This window comes from Callorhinus ursinus, unplaced genomic scaffold (assembly GCF_003265705.2).
Source record: "Callorhinus ursinus isolate GAN/ISIS: 27379988/994484 unplaced genomic scaffold, GSC_fseal_2.0 scaffold5, whole genome shotgun sequence".
Classification (NCBI taxonomy): domain Eukaryota; kingdom Metazoa; phylum Chordata; class Mammalia; order Carnivora; family Otariidae; genus Callorhinus; species Callorhinus ursinus.
This window is the reverse complement of record NW_027397067.1, coordinates 39694460-39716192: the sequence shown is the minus strand read 5'-3', so window position 1 is coordinate 39716192 and position 21733 is coordinate 39694460.

Here is a 21733-nt window from a genome sequence, read left to right as displayed (position 1 = left end):
GTCTACTTCTCCCTCTCCCACTGCCCCTCTCCCTAGCTTGTTCTCACTCTCACTCAGTCTCTCTCTCTCAAATAAATAAATAAAATCTTAAAAAAAAAAAAAAGAATGGCTTCAATCAGCACCTCTTCTAGTGAAGAAGATTTGGACTGCACTCCCTTCCCCACGCCAAATTAGGCAACATTTTTAGCATGTTCCTAAGCAGTCCCTCAACAACTGTTTTTCAGTGCCCACTATGGTGTTAAAAATATAGAAAGGGGAATTCATCTGCTAACACATAAATTTAATATATTGCAATTATTTATCTGTGTATCTGTCTACTCTCCTAGACTATAAACTCTTCAGTGGCAAAGGTCATTTCTCCTCCTCTCCTCCTCCTCCTCCTCCTCCTCCTCCTCCTCCTCCTCCTCCTTCTTCTTCTTCTTCTTCTTCTTCTTCTTCTTCTTCTTCTTCTTCTTTTTCCTCTTCTTCTTTTTCTTCTGAGTTTGAGAGAAAGAGCAAGAGAGAACATGTGTGTGAGTCGGGTGGGGAGAGGGGCAGAGGGAAAGGAAGAAAGATGATCTTAAGCAGGTTCCACACCCAGCATGTTGCTCTATGGGGGTCTCGATCTCATGATCCTGAGATCATGACCCGAGCTGAAATCAGGAGTCAGATACTTAGCCAACTGAGCCACCCAGGTCCCCTGTGGCAAGATCCATTTCTGATTAATCTTTATATTGCAGAAACTAACCACATAGTAGGAATAAATAGTTAAAAATACAATATTTTAAAATTCAGTTCAACTTTACTGAATAATAAATTCAACAATATGAAATCAGAAGAACTCAAGAGTTATAAGGAGAATGAATAGTTCTTTAATATACTTGCTTACTATTTCATTTTCTCTTTCTTGTCTCAATTCTCAAACATCTCTATGTTGAATCTCTGGCAGTGGAATATTACAAAGATAATTATACAGTTTTAGCTAGGTCTTGGAAGGTAGCTTGACTAAATTTAGCTAAGAATGGAAGGAAAATCCACCAACTCATTTTTTGATAAGAAAATGCTGTCTTTATCTCTGTAAACTCTAAATATTTTTAAATCATTGTTTATCTTAGAGTTCTCTATGTGAAGCTGAAAACTGAGACTGTAAGTCATTTATTTGTTTATTTACTTATATTTATTTTAAAGATTTTATTTACTTATTTGACAGAGAGAGCGAGCACACACAAGCAGGGGGAGCAGCAGAGGGAGAGGGAAAAAGAGGCTCTCTGCTGATCAGGAAGCCCAATACAAGACTAGAATGGAATCCATTTGGAATAGTTAAGCTCCCATATATCACACTGTACCAGTGTAATGTCTTCTGGGTGAAAATCATGTGTAGTACTTGGCACCCAAGCCAAAGTGCATATCAAAACCAAACAACTCTGATCCTGTAACATTGCTATGACCCTTTCCCTATCACCTAACTTCAAGATGACATCCCTCCAATAAAACATAGGTGAAGAAAGAAGTTTCAGATGCTGTCGGCAACTTCAGGTAGAATAGCTTCTATCCTTTGGAAGGTGAAATATATGAAGCCCTGGTCATCCAGCTTCTGTTCTCTGACAGATGGAGTAGGCGTGCTGGGAGTTGAAGGTGGTCAATGTACTTAACTGGAAAATACTACCACAAATTCTCATTACCACAAAATACAAGATGTTATGTATAAATGACATTCTTCAACTTCAAGATGAAAAAAAAAACACCCCAAATAGATTCTATAATATCCCAGACTTCTCACTTCCACCCCTCACCTGTCACTGCTCAAAGAACTGATCAGAAGCCATTCCTACCACTAAGTTTCTTGGAAGTAATGATACAAAACTCCTTTCAGAACACTGTCACCAAGGTGATCCAAAATTTAATTCAGCATATCTTAAATGCTTTGTGATTTAAAGCATCTCAAAACTTGCCTTCCATCCAGTAAGAGTTAAAAGAAAGTAAATACATTTGCATCACCAATTATATGACTTGAGGCAATTTTTGTTCTTAACATTTTTTGAAACTTGCAGTAAAAATAAAATAAAACAACCATTTTAAAAGGTCGGTTTTGGTGACCTAATACTCATAATTGGGACTAACTTGTCTTAAAAATGGTTTCATTTACTTTTAATAATAATTGACCATAAAAGAAAATGTTTGTTAAAAAAGAAGACAAAGAAGAAAATATATACAAAAAGTTTGGGGTTCTAACCTGATGGCATCTATTCAAGAAAAGCAAATCCCAAGGTAGTCAGTCTTTCAGAGTCTTAGGACAGCCCAGTGGAAAGGTATATAAAATGTACTGAGTGGTTCACCCAGAAAGGACTGCTCCTTAGACAATAAGCAGATAACATGTTTAGCAAAGTCACTTTCTATTATATTTTAAGTTATTAAATTATTTTTCAACATATTTAGGAAATAACAATTACTTCCTTTAAGTGGACTTGAATCTCCAGAGTTATTTTATTTGTCAAACCCTTAATAACATTTACCTATCTGGGTTTAAGATTGTTTTCCTTCTAAGACAGAAACTGGTGTTTGTGAAGGGGTGCATTTGTACTTTGGGAAGACATTTCTCCTGTAATTTTCTGATTCTGATGCAGCTGCCTTGCCAGCCTGACTCCTCTGTTCCTGGATTCCAGTCTGGGGCTGTAGGTTAGTGCCCTCACCCACTGATAAACAATGAGCTAACAATGAATTTCTACTTTGGGGTTAAGGGACTAAAACATTTCTATGAGGATTCTAAAAGCCACAGGGAAATACAATAGTATGACTAATCTGCATTTTTTGGAACATTGCTAAATTCTATCAAACAATAAAATTCCATTCTGAAAACAAAACCACAGGGAGGATAAACAATTCCACTATAATGTAAACTGTAAAGCTCACCATCTATTAGAAATAGTGAGGCATTTGATTGTGAGCTCTATTGGCCTGAATGTGTATTCCCAAATTATACTGATAAAAACTTCTATTTCCCACTTTGCTTTACCTACCATTTAGGTAGTAAACACCTATAGAAAAAAATTATTGAACACTACATCTGAAACTAATGATGTACTATATGTTGGCTAATATTTAAATAGAAAAAAATTAAAAGTATTTGCATTGTTGGAATTTGTCAAGTACAGTTCTAAATTTTAGTTATTTTCCTAAATAGTTTTGCAATGTTTATTTGGTCTCATCGCTAATTTGGTCTCATCTCATTTTTTTCACTAAAAGAATCAGCGTTGGACATGATGCAGCAGAGATCTCTTGTATTTCTCCATGTTTGGCAAGTAAGGCACTGACTTCCTTTTGTTCCTTTGTTTTCAGGGATGGCTGTGGTGTGAACAGCCTTGGAAGACAGAAATATCATCCTTCTCTGAAGTAAACTTCAGGCATGCTTACCACCAATTATATAAAAGATTCTGGTTCCTAAGCTCAGAGTTCTTGCCCTGCAATGCAGCCCACCCACTGTGCATGCAGACATCACCTGACCGTTGGGGGCTTGGAGAACCAGCTCAGAAATGCTGAGACTCTGGCTACTGCTAAAGCTGTGAGGAATAAACTGTCTTTTGTTCCTGACCCAGGAGTTTCATAGCTTCTACCTGCATTAATGAAATGGGTCAGGCAAACTTACGAGTTTACAAGTAGAGTAAAATATCAAACACTTCATAGTTCTTGACAACCAGATGAGTCACATTGAAGATGAGTCCCTAACAACTAGTTGGATATAGTACAAGTGAGTAATGAACCTATCACTTGATTGGGTTAGACCAGGGGTTAGCCAATGTTTTCTTAGAGGGCCAGAGAGGAAAACATTTTAGGCTTTGCAAGCCTGACATTCTCTTTTGCTGCTGCTTACCTCTGCTGTTCTAGAACAAAAGCACCATAGACAATATATAAATGAACAAGCATGGCTGTGTTCTTATAAAACTTTATTTATGGATAATAAATTTAGAATTTTCTTTAATTTCACATGTAATCAAATACTATTTTTCTTAAATTTTCCCAACCATTTTTTAAATTAAAAAAAAAAATTCTTTTTACACCACCACTAGCTACAGGCTATATAAAAGCCGGTGTCAGGCTGGATTTGGTTTGTGAACCATAGTTTGCCAACCTCTGGAATAGAGAAAAAAAATTTCCAAAAAGGAAAATTAAAGATACTGGTTTAGCTTTTGTTCTCTTTGTTCTAATTCTTCTGGGAGAACCACAGGCACTTGGAGGATTTGGGACAGGAAATCTTTTTTAAGCAGAATATAAGAATTTTCTGTCTCTTCACTCCTCACCTTTCACCCTCAGATCCTTATGGTGTTCAGTTTGCCTGTCTTGTTATCTAGAGTGCTAGGGGATGGTTGCTAGGACTTAATATTTAGATTTCCTTTGAGTACCAATAATTTTAATTATTTTTCCATAGACTCTTTGCACCTCTTTTCTCTTTATTCTTCCATGAAACCCTGTCACAGATAAGCATCATACCTATGATTAGTTGGTAATGTCTCACAAAGGTTGGTGCCCATAAGGAGTAGACTAAACAATGAACGATTTCTTTGTTATGTTATATTATATTAAATTTTATGATTCACTCAAGGGAAAAAATTATTTGAACCGCTTTAATAACTTAAAGAAAGTACCTAGAACAATGCCTGACAGACCCAATAGGTACTATATTATTGGCTATTAATCAATGTTGGTTATTATTATTGATATGATTTCTCAAAGTTTGACTCAAGCTTGCCTGAACCAAGTCATCCAGGCTTTTCCACATTTTTTATTTATTTACCCACCCAAGAAAGTAAAGCATTCACTAATTTGCATAATGCTTAAGGCTGAATTTGGATTCACACCTATGTGGAGTTTGCTGTGGTGGAAATGGATAACTATTTTTTCTCAAGGAAGGAATTCACAAGTAATTAACAAACACAGAATGAGTGAATGAGTGAAACTGTCACAATCAACCTGACCTTAAATTTACCAGCTAACCCAGAGAGCAGGCTCCAGAGGGCAGATTTCATAGACAGTTAAGCTGGGTAGCTGCATTTTGTCTCTCTTTAAATTATCAAGCTGCTTTTCTTTTTCATCCTGAATACACATAGAGAGAGAATGACCCAGCAGAACAAGACCCCACAGTTTGACCTTAATCAGTGCTAGATAATATCCCTGAGTGAATATATTACTTAATTGGCTGCATAATAGCCATTGAGCAATACCCAAATCTCAAGTAAACCCTCAGCTTTGCATTCCTCACACACACATTCCTTCTATCGAGACAGTATTTTTAGTCAGGACTTAAGATTTTCTGCAGGTCTGGAAGAAACCTTCCCTTTGTAAATCAATGCTAGTCTAATTGCATTAGCAATTTGCCAGAAGAAGAGTGATAACCCTATTGTTGCTTGGTTGACAACAAACACTTTGGTAATTTCTTAGGAAAAGTATTTCCTGTTGATCATTAAAAGCCAAATTTTGAGTCACTTCCCCCTCTGGATTAAATAAATACTATTAGTTTCTCAACTGTGTACAGTAAATATAGATTTCAAGACTTGTTTGTCTGCATTTCTTAAAACATTTATGAACACTGAACAGATGAATTTGTTTTAAGCATATTTTTTCATTTGAACACTTTTCCCAATGGTTTTTAATATGGATACTGTTCATCACATATTGAATAAAGCAACTTTTACTTTATTTAATGTCTTGACCCAAATCACATTGTCTCCATAAATATTTTACAGTCTGTGTGCAACAAAAGCGTGATTACAAAAGTCATGTCTGCACTTGTAGGTAATATACCATAAAAAAATGGATTATTTTCCCCTTCCCTTGTTTTTGAGAGAGGGAATTGGTTCTTGCATTTGCCCAAGTGGGTTTTTTTTTTCTTTTTCTTTTTCTCTTTTTTTACACTAACTAGCTCCTTAGGGGTAAGATGTTGGAAACATGGGTCTGTGCCAAGTTACTATCTCTATAAAATTCACAAAAGAACAAGAAAACATTGCCCACTTTACTTTTTTCCAGCTGCTTTTCCTTGAAAGAAGAAATTTTGAGACTTCCATTATCCTGATAAATAGAATGAAACCACTCCATGACTGATTGGGAAGAAGTTACATTACTATTCAAAGGAACGATATAAAATAAAATAAAATTCAAATATTTCTTTCTTTCTTTTTTTTTTTTTTTGAGAGCCAGCAATCACCTTGCCTTCTTTTAGTAGTTCATTTGTCACACACTTTGAAATTAGAGTATTTCATATAAGCATCAATACTTTGGAAATGTATTTAAAGAGATTTTAAAAAGAGAAGATGGTTTATAAATTCTATGGGTCACCTTTTGCTTTTATAGTATAAAAAATAAAGACATACTCTGATCTCTCAGTGAAATGCAACCATCTTGGACAATTAAGCCGGGTGGGTTTTTGCATTAGTGTCCCCTCACCCCCACCCCTGCAGTGGTATAATCATTTTACTCCTCCTCAGTTCTTATCTACGGAGATAAACTAAAGTGTATGTATTTAATAAAAGACTTTTCTAAGTTTCTAGGGACCAAGCAGCATTTTTGGAGGGTCCCCTTCAGCATTTGTCTCAATTAACGAATGGTCAGTCCAGCCAGAAACAACCTTAAGTGGTTTTAAAAGGAATAAAGGAGTCGTCAAATGAATGCATATTTATGTGTTTATGCTTTTTCTATCAGCTCAAAGAAAAATAGCTTTGTCACATTTGTGCGAGATAACGATAAAGTATGCTCCTGCAAGTGTTTGTGTAAGTATGCAGAGGAAACTTGGCTATGAAATTTTATAAGTAATACAACATGGTTCTTGGAAAAGCAACATAAAAAACAAACCACAGCAACTCAACAGCACCTTACAACCATAATTAGATTGGTGCAGTAGCTATGGTCTGTGGCCTTTCAGCCCTTCTTCCTCACTACCTTCTTTCGCTGATAGACACTGCCACTCTTGAATATAGGTTGGACACATAGATAAAGCAAATTCTGACCATAGTCAGAGCCCCAAGACCCTGGCACCAGTATCCATCCAGCTTGATTGGAATGGTTCCCCAGGGGAATTTTCACACTGGTGTTGACAGAAAAAAATAGTCTTGTTTTGTTTTGTTTTGTTTTGTTTTGTTTTGTTTTGTTTTGTTCAAGACACTATAAAGATGCAAGTTTGGACTACCAATCACTGAATCCCTTTAGTGGTTTTGGCCAGTCTGGGAAATGGAAACTGACACATAAAGGAACAAGGATGAGAGAGAGGTGAAGCAAAAGAAAGCTCGATGGCATTAAAGTCTCCAATTCCATTTGTTCACAAGGCCAACTCGACTTCTGATCTTCCCGTAATCTGGTCATATGAGGCAACAAATCCCTCATTTTGGCTAAAAATATTTTGACTTGGGTTTCTCTCTCTTTCAGCAAAACAAATTCTGAACAATACAGTACAGCCAATGGATGAATAAATATAACGGCAACTCTCCGCCAGATGTCAAGTTAAAAAGATTAAAAGAGCCCCTGGCCCAAATGTCTTCCTCCCTCAGTTTTCCATGATACTGGGAAAACTCTGAGATTCCAGTTCAAGTATAAATGTCTCCTACAGTGAACAAGTATAAGAAAGGATTTCTGACTTCTGGTTTGACAATGTCGGAGTAAATACAATGCTGTCTTCTCCTCTTGGAAATCCTCCTAAGGAATTAGAAGGCTTTTTTTTTTTTTTAATTTGCATGTACAAAGAGATTTTTATTTCTATAAGATTAAAGTTCTCTGAGAGTGGGAGCAGAAAGACAAAAGTCTACCTCAAATGAAATTAAACATTATGTGTTATCCCCGAATACAATAAGTGAGAAAAGTAAAGTTTAAGTAGAGGTACAGAAAGACCCTGGGAACTACTGATTTTAAATGAAAAAAAGGAGAACCTAGTTCTCCAAAATAGTCAATGCACCCTGAAGATGAACACGAGGAAATAAAAGTATTTATTGGACCAACCATAGAGCCTGCATGGATTGCAATTGGTAACTTGTTAGCATCCTGCTGGTATGAAAAGTAGCTAGGTGTACAGAATGAGGAAAAGTATGGTCAGCCTATTTTTTTAGGAAGCACTCTATACATGAGTCTTCCTAGAGGATTATGATTCTAAATTACAAGCAGCCCTGGAGTTACATGTTTTTGTTGGTTGGGAATAAAGTATAAGACAACCCCTATCCTCAACACACACACACATATATACCAGAATCTTCAGCACAAGCCAAGAACATTAGCCCAGAACACCCCATAAAGCTGACCCCTTCATCATGCTCCTATAAATAAAAGGTTCAGGTAGAATTCTTACAATTCAAAAATGACTATCTAAAATTATCAGAACTGTGCCTATATAAAAATACTAGAAGTAAAAGGATAAACAAATGGCAGACAAAGAACAGTCAATATAAAATTATATATATATATATATATACTATGTATATTGTATATATGTATATATATATATATGTAAGTACCATTGAACAGATCAAAACCATAACTAAATATATTGTCATGAACTCAGTAGAAGAACTTAGGAAAGATAGGATAAAACAATAACTTAAGGATATATAAACAATGCAACAAAGGCTAAGATAAGAAATGGAACAAAGAACTAGAACCAATGGTCACATGATAAGCCACTCAAGAGAAAGTAAACACTGATGATGGTACAGTTAGATGTATGGAAATCAGAAATGAGAAAATTGAATTAAGTGGAAATGAACTTGGATTTTAAAATGATTAAAGGAGATAATAATAATAGATATAAAATATAACCAAAGGGATTCAATATATGAATTATTCCAAAAAAATAAAACCTGAACAAATGAAATAGAAAAAGAAATGTCAAAAGTTTAAAACAAGAAAATGTTCCAGCAAAAAAAGGGTTTGAATTTTCAGATAGAAAAAGCAAACTATACTCCAGACAGGGGAACAAAATGATACAAGTGGTCATTGTCTGGTAAAGCTACTGGATTTCAAATATAAAGAGAGATCCCCTTAAGCAACTTAGCTAAAAGATCAAATCATCTATAGGGGTAGAAATTCAGGTTCGCTTTGGGTTTTTCCATAATGTATTTCTGGTAGCCAGTGGGACCATGCCTTTAAGTTTTCAAAGCAAGTATAATCTCAGCAACTGATGGTGATTCTCCTAGCCTGAGGGAGGCCTCAGGAGTGGCTAGGGGCTACCAGGAGAGTTTGAAAGGTTAGCCAGGTCCTGGGGAAGTCAGAGTTGCAGTTTCTAGATGACCTTCTTGTCATGCTTTATTTTTCTCTCTCCATTTCTATCATCTATAACTCCAGACAGGATTTTTCCCATGAGTTACAAGGAATGGGCAAAACGTACATATATACCCCATGTAAAACCAATGCCTATATTCCTACACCGGATTCTAGACCTGCCACGCTTATAAGCAAGGTTTGTGCTCCTACGAAGAGATTATTTTTCTGCATCCTCACCTTTTCTTTTCTGTTGATTCATCACACCGTCATTAGAACACAACTATTTTTCCCAACTGCATTTACTTTCTCACCCCCTTTCTCTCCTCAACCCACTTAAGTCAGGTTTTTCTCCCCTCCCCCAAGCCACTGAAAGCCTCTTAATGTCCTTAACCAACTTCATTTTGCCAAATACAATCATCTGTCTGATGTTCACACTATACCCTTATACCTAACAAACATGACTGTGGAGTCCATAGGATTTATATCCTATTTTGGATTTATTGGAATTAAATAGACTTGTGTGGGAATAACCTGGACCAATAGCCTCTTTAAAGACCCATAGCTTCCAAAATATTTCCTACGGAGTTTTCAAAATAATCCTTCCAAGACAAATTTAGCCTTGTCATTCATGGGCTTAAAATTTGTTAGCAAATTTTCAATGGCTTACTGGGATAACAAAGCATATGAGATCTTTTGCAGTCTAAGCCTTGCTACCTAATTGTGTCATTGTTCAACACTCTGTGCTGCATCACACACCTTGGCAATACCAAGCTCCCTACAGTTCCATGAGCACATTATGCTGTGTCACGTTTCCACATCTTTGTGCATGTCTTTAAGCTCCCTCTGTGTGGAATGCCCTTGGTCTGCCTGGAACACTTCCACTCATCTTTTAAAAGAAACTTGAATGTTGGCTCTTTTTTGGAAATCCCTACATGGTAACCTCTCTCTCCCTTTCTCTCTCCCACTCCTCCCCCTCCTCACCAATGATTGAGCAGAATTAATTACATCCTCCTCTGTGTGGCAATAGGTGGACACTAGCAGAGTGATCACCTTTCTCATGTTATGTTGTAAACATATTTAAACACATTGCTAAACTCCACTGGACTGTGAGGTTCCTAAGCACCCAGACTTTCAGCACTGTATTGCCAGCACACAGTTCAAGTAGGAACCCAAAGTGGAGAGCAGGTGAAAGAGGGGGCAGTAAAATAAAGGTGAATGAATGAATGAATGAACGAACGAATGAATGAATGAATAGAATTTCACCAATATTGTTTCAATAGAAAATATTTTCCCAATTTCTAAAACTCAAATTACACCTAAGCATTTGAAACACAGTTGACTAGGAATGGCACCAACAAGATGGCAGAAGAGGAAGCCCCAGCCCTCATCCTGTCACCCCACAGAACACCAATCGAACAATGCTATAGGACCAAATGCTTCATGAAAATATAGTTCATTCCATAATTAAGAACTCTACTTCTATTCTTGAAATCTTTGTTGTTAGTTTCTGTGCTTAAGCCAGGTGTTCTTAAACTGGTGCCCCTTAAAAATTCACAGATGGTCTTAAGACTGTGAACGCCAGCGACCCCCCAATGAAGTCTTATGCAAAGTTTTGTATAAATTTACATATAAGCATTATTTTTCTGGGGAGAAGGCCTACAACTTTCAACAAACTGACATATATGAATTATTTTTTTAAGATTTTATTAATTTACTTGACAGAGAGAGAGACCACAGGCAGGGGGAGTGGCAGGCAGAGGGAGAGGGAGAGGGAAAAGCAGGCTCCCAGCTAAGCAAGAAGCCTGATGCGGGACTCGATCCCAGGACCCTGGGATCATGACCTGAACCGAAGGCAGAGGCTTAAGCAACTGAACCACCCAGGCACCTAGACATATACGAATGAAAGCAAGGTCGGAGAGGTACCACAGTGAACGCGAGAACATGTTTTTAAAAGTATATGTGCTGCCGAAGCGAGCACAGAGAACTTGTTTTTAAAAGTAAAAGATACTGGGCGCCTGGGTGGCTCAGTGGGTTAAGCGATTGCCTTCGGCTCAGGTCATGATCCTGGAGTCCCGGGATCGAGTCCCACTTCGGACTCCCTGCTCGGCGAGGAGCCTGCTTCTCCCTCTGACCCTCCCCCCTCTCATGTGCTCTCTCTGTCTCTGTCTCTCACTCTCTCAAAATAAATGAATAAATCTTTAAAAATAAATAAAAAATAAAATAAAAGTAAAAGATACTAAAAATACATGCTCTTTCTTATTAACTACTTTGACCCTTTATGTTCAAAAGGCAAACTTCCAGAGGGATGACTTCTATAAATGAGACCTGTCCGTGGCCTGAGAAACCTCGTTAGGTGAGGAGACTTGGCAGCAGGACCGTGGGGTGCTGTAAATGCAAAGGCGCCTGGCGCTCCCGTGCCGGGCAGGAGCTGGGCTGGGCAGTGCAGGTTCATCTCCTTCACTGAGTCTGGAATTTGGAGATCTAGCAACAGTCCTCTGCCCCCTCTCCTCCCTTTTCCTCTCCCTTTATCTCAAACCATTATTTGGGAAATAATAGTTATTTAGCATGGAGAATCAGCCCCACTTCCCCAATCAATCTCTTTCTCTCTCTCTCCCTCTGCCAAGAGTGGGGGAGGAATTGCTCGGTTTGGCAGCTGTCAGCCCGTCATTACGGGCTCACTGTCCCATCTGCACTACTTAGATTGGTGCAGTCACAGGGGGTTTTACCCAAACAGGCTCTCAGGGGAACAGTAACATACCTCTTGATTTGGCTGTGAAGTTATACTTGTGATTATTAATAGACAAGATAAGAGGCTGGTGCTCTATTCATCCACGTTAGAGCTAATTACTCAGTTTGATCTAAGCTGATTAGAATACTGATAGATAACCACACGGCGTTTATAGCTGCAGCAAGCAGTGGCCAAGAGCCCTGACATAGTGCTGCCATTTGGGTTTATCAGATAGGAAAGAAGGGCGGGAGTGGGGGGATGGGGGGGTAGAAGAAGCTGCTTTGGTTGATTAACAATGTGCTGCATGGGACCATTTATAATGAAGCATATCATTTAAATTTTCCTTTACAAATGAGTCCAACGCGCATTGCAGGCTGCAGGCTCTGTTAATTGTCACAAACATTGCTTTTTTTTTTTTTTTAACATTATTAGCTCTTTGGCAGGATCTCCATTGTTGACTAAAAACTTGGCATGATCAGGGCTTGCTGAATAATTTAGGTGGTTGGCAGCTGGAGAAGGAGAACACACACATCGAGGCAGACAGACATGCTGCTTGAGCTCTTTATATAATAGGATTGTATACAAAGCAGAGTACAGTCGGCAGTGACTTCTGTGTCTGTTTATAGGTAAACACTGATGTTAGTTTTATAGGAAAACTGGAGGGATACTTCTCACAAATCGTAGGCAGCGTATGAGACAGATGCACTGGAGGACTGTTTAGATGACTCGGATCATCTCCGGCTCTCCCGGAGTGTGATTGCGGGAGCTTCCGCACACCGGTACTTCTGCTGCCTCTGTAGAGGGGTCTATGAGGCCTCGATTGGTGGCCATAGCAGCTCTCATAGGAAGGAGAGCCACCTGAGGCTCAGAAAGCTTACAGGCAGCAGACCAGCAAGACCGGTGAGACACAGTCCATGAAACACATTCATTTGGGAAGCTCGTGTATCTGATTATGGTTGGTGGGGGGACACCATCACTGCCCCAGGTGGAGGAACATGGAGAAGGTCACAGATAAGACAGAAAATACTTTGTGCACACTTACAACACTTTCGGGCAAGAACCCGGGCATGGATTCTCCTTCAGTTGGGCATTCAGCACCTCTTAGGATTCACTGGGACTCTACAAGCAGAGTCCTTGGGACAAAAACTCAACCCAAACTTCCTTAGAGTCAATAGGATTTATCAACCCAGGTAAGAACAAGCACAGGGGTGGAACTGGCTACATGGAGACTTAAATGATGTCACAGGGATACCGTCTCCACCATGGGACTTTTCTTCCGATGCACTGGCTTTGTCGTCAAAAAGGCTCATGTCCCCTTGACAAGTTGGCCAACACAGCTCCAGCCTCACATCATCCTCTGTTCAAGGCCAGCAAGAAAGAGCGAGTGAGAGGCCGCCAGTGAAAGTTCTGAGATTGGGTCTTGACGTCCGACCAGCTGCACAGAGCAATCACCTACCAGCAATCACCACAGAGCCAGGGGCAAGATTTGGAGTGAGAAAGATGTCCCTGATAAAAACTGGGAAGTAAGGATACTAGGCAACCAGAAAAACTCAGCTGAAATAAAAATATAATGGGTACAGTTTCCCTTGGCTAGTTTCATCTTAGGAACTGAGGTCAGTTCCTGTTTATTTGTCCTATTCCCTGGCCCAGGGATAGTTTTGGAGCAATTAAAATCTATTAATGAAAGACCAAGACAGGGGTATTGCCATAGTTCGATCTCCCTCAGCGCTCGCAATACGGGGAGAGCTGACCCCGGAAGTCTCCAACAGCATGCAGTAAGAATTGTCTTCTAAAGTAGTACGTTGAACCCCTTGTGTGCTGACACAGCTGCACCCCCAGCCTACGGGGAGTCAAGTCAGACGGCTTTGATCCCAAGCTGATCACTGAATTTTAGGCGCTCCTCCAAGAAGAGAGGAAAAGCTATGTCCATTCTCCTGTATCTTTTCCCCCCGCTTCAGTCCGCTTGCTTACTAGGTTAGCAGTAAACTAAAGTGAAAACAATGTTTGTCTGAGTCTGAGTCTACTCTTGTCAACCTTTATATTGGACCAACCTTTATATTAGGACCGTCTTTTATGGTCTGTCTAGCACATGGAAAATATCACAACAAAACAGCCAGACAACCCTCATCAGGGTTGCATCCACGGTCATGGTTCTACCCAAAAGCATGAATCTGCCATTTGAGGAGCTTTCAGAGTACATCACAAGCATATTCAAGTCATGCAGCTTCCAATAAACAGATCTGTTGCACATTCTTATCAGCAGGATCATTCTTGATCCTAGCTTTTCAACAGCCTGTTTTTTAGAGAACAGTCTTTGGTGAACATGTGGAGAACACTGTGACTTATCTCTCAGTGATAAGTCTCATCATTTTTGGCCCCTCTGTCTACTTTTTCACAGGCAGCTGACCCCACGATAGAATTTTCCCAGTAAAGATTTCATAATTTGAACAATAATTCTATACTAAGATTCATGTAGACCAAAAAAATGATATGTAGGTTTGTAGAATGCTGACAGAACAAGACAAAAGTGAGGAATATTGATTGCTACCTCTTAATTACCCCAGTGATAGTTTGGGGCCTGTGTCTGGATCAGCCCACCCCCAAACATGACACAGTGGTCTACTGGTTTATTAAAAGGCCCTGTATTTTCTGTTTTGAAGTAATCTAGAAACTTGACTATACACTTCTTCCTGAGCTAAGATATAAGGGAAGTCCTAGAATATTATTGAGAATCAGAAAAATTATTTCAGAAAAAAACAGTGAAATCAATGTGACTTTTATTGTGCTCATGGAATAAGTCTCTGATAACAAATATGCATGTGTTATATATAATATATTCTAGAAAGCAAAAGAAGGGGGAAAAGGGATATTTTTAGTAATCTCAAACTAGTAAATGACATGTAGGCTATATATAGGCTTTACCATGTTTTTTGCCAGCTTGAGACCAGGAGAAGGATATTGTAATTGGCATGGCAGAATCAAAAATATTAAGAATTGTGTAAGACTGTTGAATCACAGACCTGTACCTCTGAAACAAATAATACATTATATGTTAAAAAAAAAAGAAGAAGATAACAGGAAGGGAAAAATGAAGGGGGGGAAATCGGAGGGGGAGATGAACCGTGAGAGACTATGGACTCTGAGAGACAAACTGAGGGTTCTAGAGGGGAGGGGGTAGGGAATGGGTTAGCCCAGTGATGGGTATTAAAGAGGGCACGTACTGAACGGAGCACTGGGTGTTATACGCAAACAATGAATCATGGAACGCTACATCGAAAACTAATGGTGTAATGTATGGTGATTAACATAACATAATAAAAAAAACGAAAAAAATTATGAAAAAAATATTAAGAAATTCTAAACTAAGAAATTGAGGGGAGGGGCGCCTCGGTGGCTCAGTCGGTTAAGTGTCTGCTTTCGGCTCAAGTCAAGATCTCAGGCTCCTTGCTCAAGGGGGGTCTGCTTCTCCCTCTCACTCTCCCTCTGTGCTCTCTCTCTCTCTCTCTCTGAAATAAATAGATAATAATATCTTTAAAAAGAAAAGAAAGAAAAAGAAATTGAGGGGAAAATTAAATCTTAAAAATAAACCTGTTCTCTCGCACGTGTGTGCTCTCTCTCTCTTTCTCTCTCCCTTCTCTCTCACTTTTCAGAACCTTCCTATTCCTGTCTGGTTCCTTCATCCACTCTTCAATTAATTATTCACTCACCTGCTCATTCACTCTACACATGACTTCTAAGCAATTAATAGATGTCAAGCTCTGTGTGAGATCCTGGTAATATAAGATGAAAAAAACACAATCCAAGTCTTCCAGAGATTAAATCTAGTAAGGTCTGACACACCAGTCAATAGATGACTAAAACGTGTGTTAGTAAATGTTACAATAAGGTTTACAGAGCTCTTATTGGAGGGATGTAAGTGGTCAAGGAACACTTCCTGGAGGAAGTGATGTCAAAACCAAGTCCTGACGTTCTAGTCATATTAACTAAGGGTAAGGAGTCTGAGAGGGACTGGGAGGAATGAGGTGCATTAGTGTTAGGAAAAAAATCCAAATAAGTACTCCTGAAGCCTAGAATGCCAGGAGCAAAAGAAGCTTTATAAAGGTAACTAGACCCAGATCATAAAGGCACCTCAGTGCACCCCTAATGTATTGGGATTTTATCCTGGAGGATCACTCTGGAAGCAGAATGTGGGGTAAATAAGTTTGATTTAATACTGGAGGCTGCAAGAACAATCATACAATTGATAAAGATATGGAAGAACCAAAGCAGTGGCATCAAGGAGGTGTGAGAGGAAACCCACAGAATCAAGAGATTTAAGGAAACAGAACTGACAAGACTTAATTCATTCTTCTTTCTGCTGTCGGTTTCCAGCACAAGACATTCTTTTCCCTTTTCTTTTCCATTTATTTTTCTAAAACCTACCAGCCTCTCTATTATCAAGTATGTCTGTTTTACACTTTTTCCAGTTAAATGGAGGATATATGGTTCATAGATTTACCTGATAGCCAATTGACTACAGTACAACATTTAAAAATACATTAAAACCCTCTCGGCAGTGGTGTGAAAATCTCACAGATTGGAATATATCACAGAAATCAAATACTTTTGCTTAAATAACACTGTTGTGTGGCAGAAATGGGGGCATCATTCAAACACAGTCCAATGGAGTTGTATGACGCAACAGCCCACTCTTAGGTTGAGGTTGCTGGAACAGTGAGTAGGTATTATCATGACTTCCTTGGGCTTCTCAACTGAATGTCACTCTGGCTTCTGAGACCTCAGGAAGAGGTTTAATTAGAAAGACACAGAAAAACGAGATTTGCTCTTCTAAATATTCTGGACAGTGGTGTGGTTCTGCATCAGGAAAAACAACAGGCTGAGGTAAACATTAAAATATCATTTCCAACATATCATTTCTGTCCCTGTGCTTCCAGAATGAACATCTGATTACTATTAAACTTTATTCTCCTGGAAAAATAATCCTTCCAATCGTATAAGCATTCCTGAATTGTAGCCAAAGAAATACGTTTCAGTAGTTCCTTGCAATGCAGATTTCATTATGTATTAATGAATCAAGCAAATCAATGTTCTAATAGACCATTAGATGATTTTTTCATGCATGCATCCATCCTTCTAAACATGCAATCAAATCAAGTCAGATCCACATCATGGCTGTGGATTAAAAGCATCACAAACTCATAACTTTATCCAGATATAATTTTAAGTAACATTCAGGAAATGTACATAGCAAAATGATACAGATGAATCCCCCAAATCCCACACTTTTAGCACAGTCATGTTACTCTACTTTATCATCTTATCTTCATAGTAACTAAATGATGACATTGCGGCCGCATGATAAATTAACCAATGGACTTGGAAAACTGTGTATAAAGAGCCAAGTAAAAGGGAAGTGTGTGTTCATAGCCCTTAGTTAATAATTGATGGCATTTAGATATCAGAAATATTCTACTAGCAAAATGTTGTGAGGGAGGGGCAATAAAAGGATTGGCATCTGTAGTTCAAGTGATTAAAAAAATTTCACTCTGGATATTTGAGACCCCCTTTTCCCTATGTTGAAAAATTAATGTGAAGACCACATTATGCAAATTTCAAACTATAGCATTTATTTGAAATGAGGCACGAGTCCTTCAAAAATCTCTTTTTAATATCCCACTCATTATAAAATTGAAAAAGGATTGCACTCGATAATCTGAATAAATGCCTTGTTAAACTCAGTTTTATTTTAAGTAGCAGTTCTGAATGTGGGAAAATTGGCCTGAAATCAGGCCCCTGCTTCTCTACTGTGCCCATCTCTTAGCCTCTCCCTCTTGACCACTATAGTCCAACCTACGGACCTCCTCTTCAGGCCCTCCAAAGTAGTAAGCTCCTTCTGCCTCAGGGTCTTCATCTACACCCAGAAGACTCTGATATAATTGCCAGGTGTGGGTCTTTTAATAAACATATCCCCAATGATTCTAATGTGTGGCCCACTTTGAGAACCATTAAAAGCATGCTGAGGGTGGAGACTTTGCCAGTTTTATTCACCTTTCTAGCAAGGCCTAGGGCATTACAACATTCAAGAAATATTTGTTGAATGAATAAATGAAAGTGATTAGGAAAAGAAACAAAGGGAGAGAACTCTAAGAAAAAACTGGAACTACCCAACCAATTGATAAACTTCCCATGGCTTCTTTAGTTCTCATGAATAAACATGCATTCCTTCTAATGCAGTAATGGCAACTCTTAGCTCTTTGAGCTCACAAGAGCCTCTGGAGCACAAGAACCTTTTAATAAAGTAGCTCCTCTTTGTTATAAATCATTCATAGAGTAAGACACTCTTACAGAACTAGCAGTGTTACTCACTTTGATAAATCTCATAAAGATAAAGAGTTTAACAACAGACTCATAAAAAGGTTGTTCATGATGAAGTCCAAAGGCCTACAGTTACTAGTACACACTGCTCTAGGATGTTGAAGATGAAGAAATAAAGAAGCTGAAGGTTGATTATCGTGTTCAAATAATTTGATGAGATGAGACCCAATAACTCCTCTCAGAATGGAAGGTTGCTTTCTATATAGCCATGAGCTCCCTAGAACAATATCAGTGTAAAATGGCAAAGGTCTCGGATGGAAAGAGAAACTTTAAAAGCAAAATTGTATATTCTATTCCATTTGTGTTCCCTCCAGAAAAGCAAGTAGATGCCTCCAAGAAAGAGCCCTATAAAGGAAAAAAGGACTAATAATCATGTTGAGAGTTAAACCATCTCTTGAGTGTTTATCACCTGCCAGGGACCTTGCTAAGAATGTTCACATGTTATCTCATTTGATTCTCAAAATAACTCTTTGAGATAAATGCTACTATTCATCTTTGGGAGGTTAATTGGTCTGCTGAAAGCTTTATAGCAGTAAGTGGTAGAAGTGGCTCTCAACCCAAACCTGCTGACAACAGGACCACACTCTCTACTTCTCTGCTCTCTATACTCCCCTCCGAGGCCTCCAGGGATGTGTGTACCTTATAGACTACAAAACAAATCCCAAATGCGTGTCCCTTTCTTGTAGGAATTTTTCTTGTATCCTTCTCTTCGTGGGCGTGGGCCTGCTTGATCATGAAGGCTAATTCTTTAGGAGTAGCTTTAATGCACACACAATCAAAATTTTTTTATAGAGTTGCTAATAGGTTCACCCAGCACAAACTGCTTTCAGATTTCACATATATAAACTTGAAATTCCAAGTAACTCAAGTGTTTTGATGACATTTGTTTTGTGTTCTTTTTCCATGAACTTAAAATGCTCTCACAAGCCCCAACAACTCCACTGAGTGTCTGTTATTCCAGGTACTTAACTAGAGATTCTGTAGGTCTCATTTCTCATTTCATTTTCAGAATTATTCTTTTAATTATTGCCACTTACTAGATAAGGGAGCTTGGGCATTGAGGGGTTGTATAAGTGGCTCAAGGTAAAATAGCTAGTAAGTGGCAGAGCTAGAATTCAGATACAGATTTGGCCTCCCCTATACCAACTGCCTTCCAGGGAAGTAACTGGGCATTTCTGCACTGGACAATAGTGTATTCAATTCTTTTCTTTGACCTAACCGGTAATTTAATAATCTTCTTTTCTTCCCGTAATGGGTTCTTACAAACACTGTTCTTGACCCAAACAAGTAGAAAGTGTTATAATGGATGTTTAAGTTTCTGCAGAAGAATAAAATAATGGTAAAGAGGGAGAGAAAAAAACCTTTCTGTTTTAAAATACTGATTAAATAGGGAGATGCCAAGGTGCTTGCACGGAAGATGATACCGTTCACGACCACTTGGCTCTGACTGGAGATGCTTTTCAGAGAAAAGCCAGTACTTGAGTAAAACATTTTTCATCTGATCACAGCCAAGCGTTTTATTTTTTCAAGCAAAACCAAGTGCAAATTGTGTTTGTTTTTGAAATTATGATCTCTACTTTACAAGTGAAATTCCACACACCAAAGTGTGAGTTTATTTTGATAAAACCACATTTCAGATTCCACATGCAACTATAAAATCAGGACATGTGGTGTGGGGTTTTCATAAAAGTCAAAATCTGGTAATTAGCACCAAAACTGTCTTTGAAATCTCAAAGTATTGGAGATAATAGAAATAAAAGCTCATGGAAATGCCAAGAATCTCTGTTTGTGCTAAATCCTTCCCAAGTACCACAAAGCACCAAGGTGATACACATTTTGAATCTATTGTATCTGCTGATTAAGGGGGAGAAAGGGGCATATTTTTGCAACACTTTTTCTTCCCTTTTTTTTAAAGATTGATTTTATTTATTTGAGAGAGCGAGAACATGCGCGTGCACAAGTGGGGGTGGGGAGGTGCAGAAGGAGAGAGAGAGTGAGAGAGAATCTCAGACTCCCCACTGAGTTTTGAACCCAATGCAGGGCTCGATCTCATGACCCTGAGATCATAACGTGACCAGAAATGAAGAGTCAGGTGCTCAATCGACTGAGCCACCCAGGCACCCCAATATTTTTTGTTTCTATAAAGATTTCTCCTGGTTTTAGATTGTTCAAATTCAAAGTGGAGCTTTACCAACTGGGAAACTGCACTATAGACCTGAACATATATATTGACCTTTAGCCAGAAAAAGAAACATTGCATAAAATCTTTAGAAGTAGTTCCATTGCACTCTGAGAAACAAACTGAGGGTTCTGGAGGGGAGGGGGGTGGGGGATGGGTTAGCCTGGTGATGGGTATTAAAGAGGGCACGTATTGAATGGAGCACTGGGTGTTATACGCAAACAATGAATCATGGAACACTACATCAAAAACTAATGATGTAATGTATGGTGATTAACATAACATAATAAAATAGAATTTTAAAAAAAGTAGTTCCATTGCATTCAAATAGGTATCTTGATATGAAGGCAAAGAAATGATCCAAATAGTGGTTTAGGATGGATTATATGAGAAAAAAACTGAAATGCCAAAGTTCATAACCCCCTGACTGGTATTCATTTTTGTCCCAATTGGGAGGGTGCATATGTGTGTGTGCGCATACGTTTTAATTCTGCCAGCTTTAACAGTAGTTAAAGAAGTAAAATAAAATCTACCTTGGCAAGTTTCCAGCCCAAATTGGTGACTGGATGCCTGATTCTGTTGATTTCAATAGCTGCATCACCTCCTATTCTCCGGCGCACCTCCAGCCTATGTTATTATTTAGTAGAGGAGTGGTAGGATTTCATGTTTCAAGAATTGGCAGCAGATTGCACCAGCAGTCCTTAAACAGCAGCATACTGTATTTATTTGTATACTGCCTTTAATCCAATGTATGTAATTCTATCTCCAAATTCAACATTTGTTGGCCATTAAACAGGGAATGATTCTGTTTAAGTCAAAACAGCAGTCAAAACAGGAACAATGCTGTATTATAGCTTGGATGTGAACTAAAGAGTTGATATTAATTTTTTGGAAAACAACCAATGTCGTTGATTTCGAATAATACACCCTATTTTTATAGAAACTAAATCAAACCTTTAGTTATGTAGGAAAACCATTTTACATATTCAAGGGGAGTAAACTTGTAATGAAATACCCCAAAATAATTTCTTAGAGGATAGTGTCCCCTCTAAGACTAACCAAAGAGTGACATTCCAATATATGTATGAGAAACCTCTAAATAACCAGATTGCTTTTAAGACAGTTAACATTATTAAAACAATTAATATTTTTGTATGTATGTGTGTATGTATGTATTTACTACACACAAATGGGGAATTTTGTTGGACAAAGAAAAAAGGTTTTAAATACTGTTAAATACC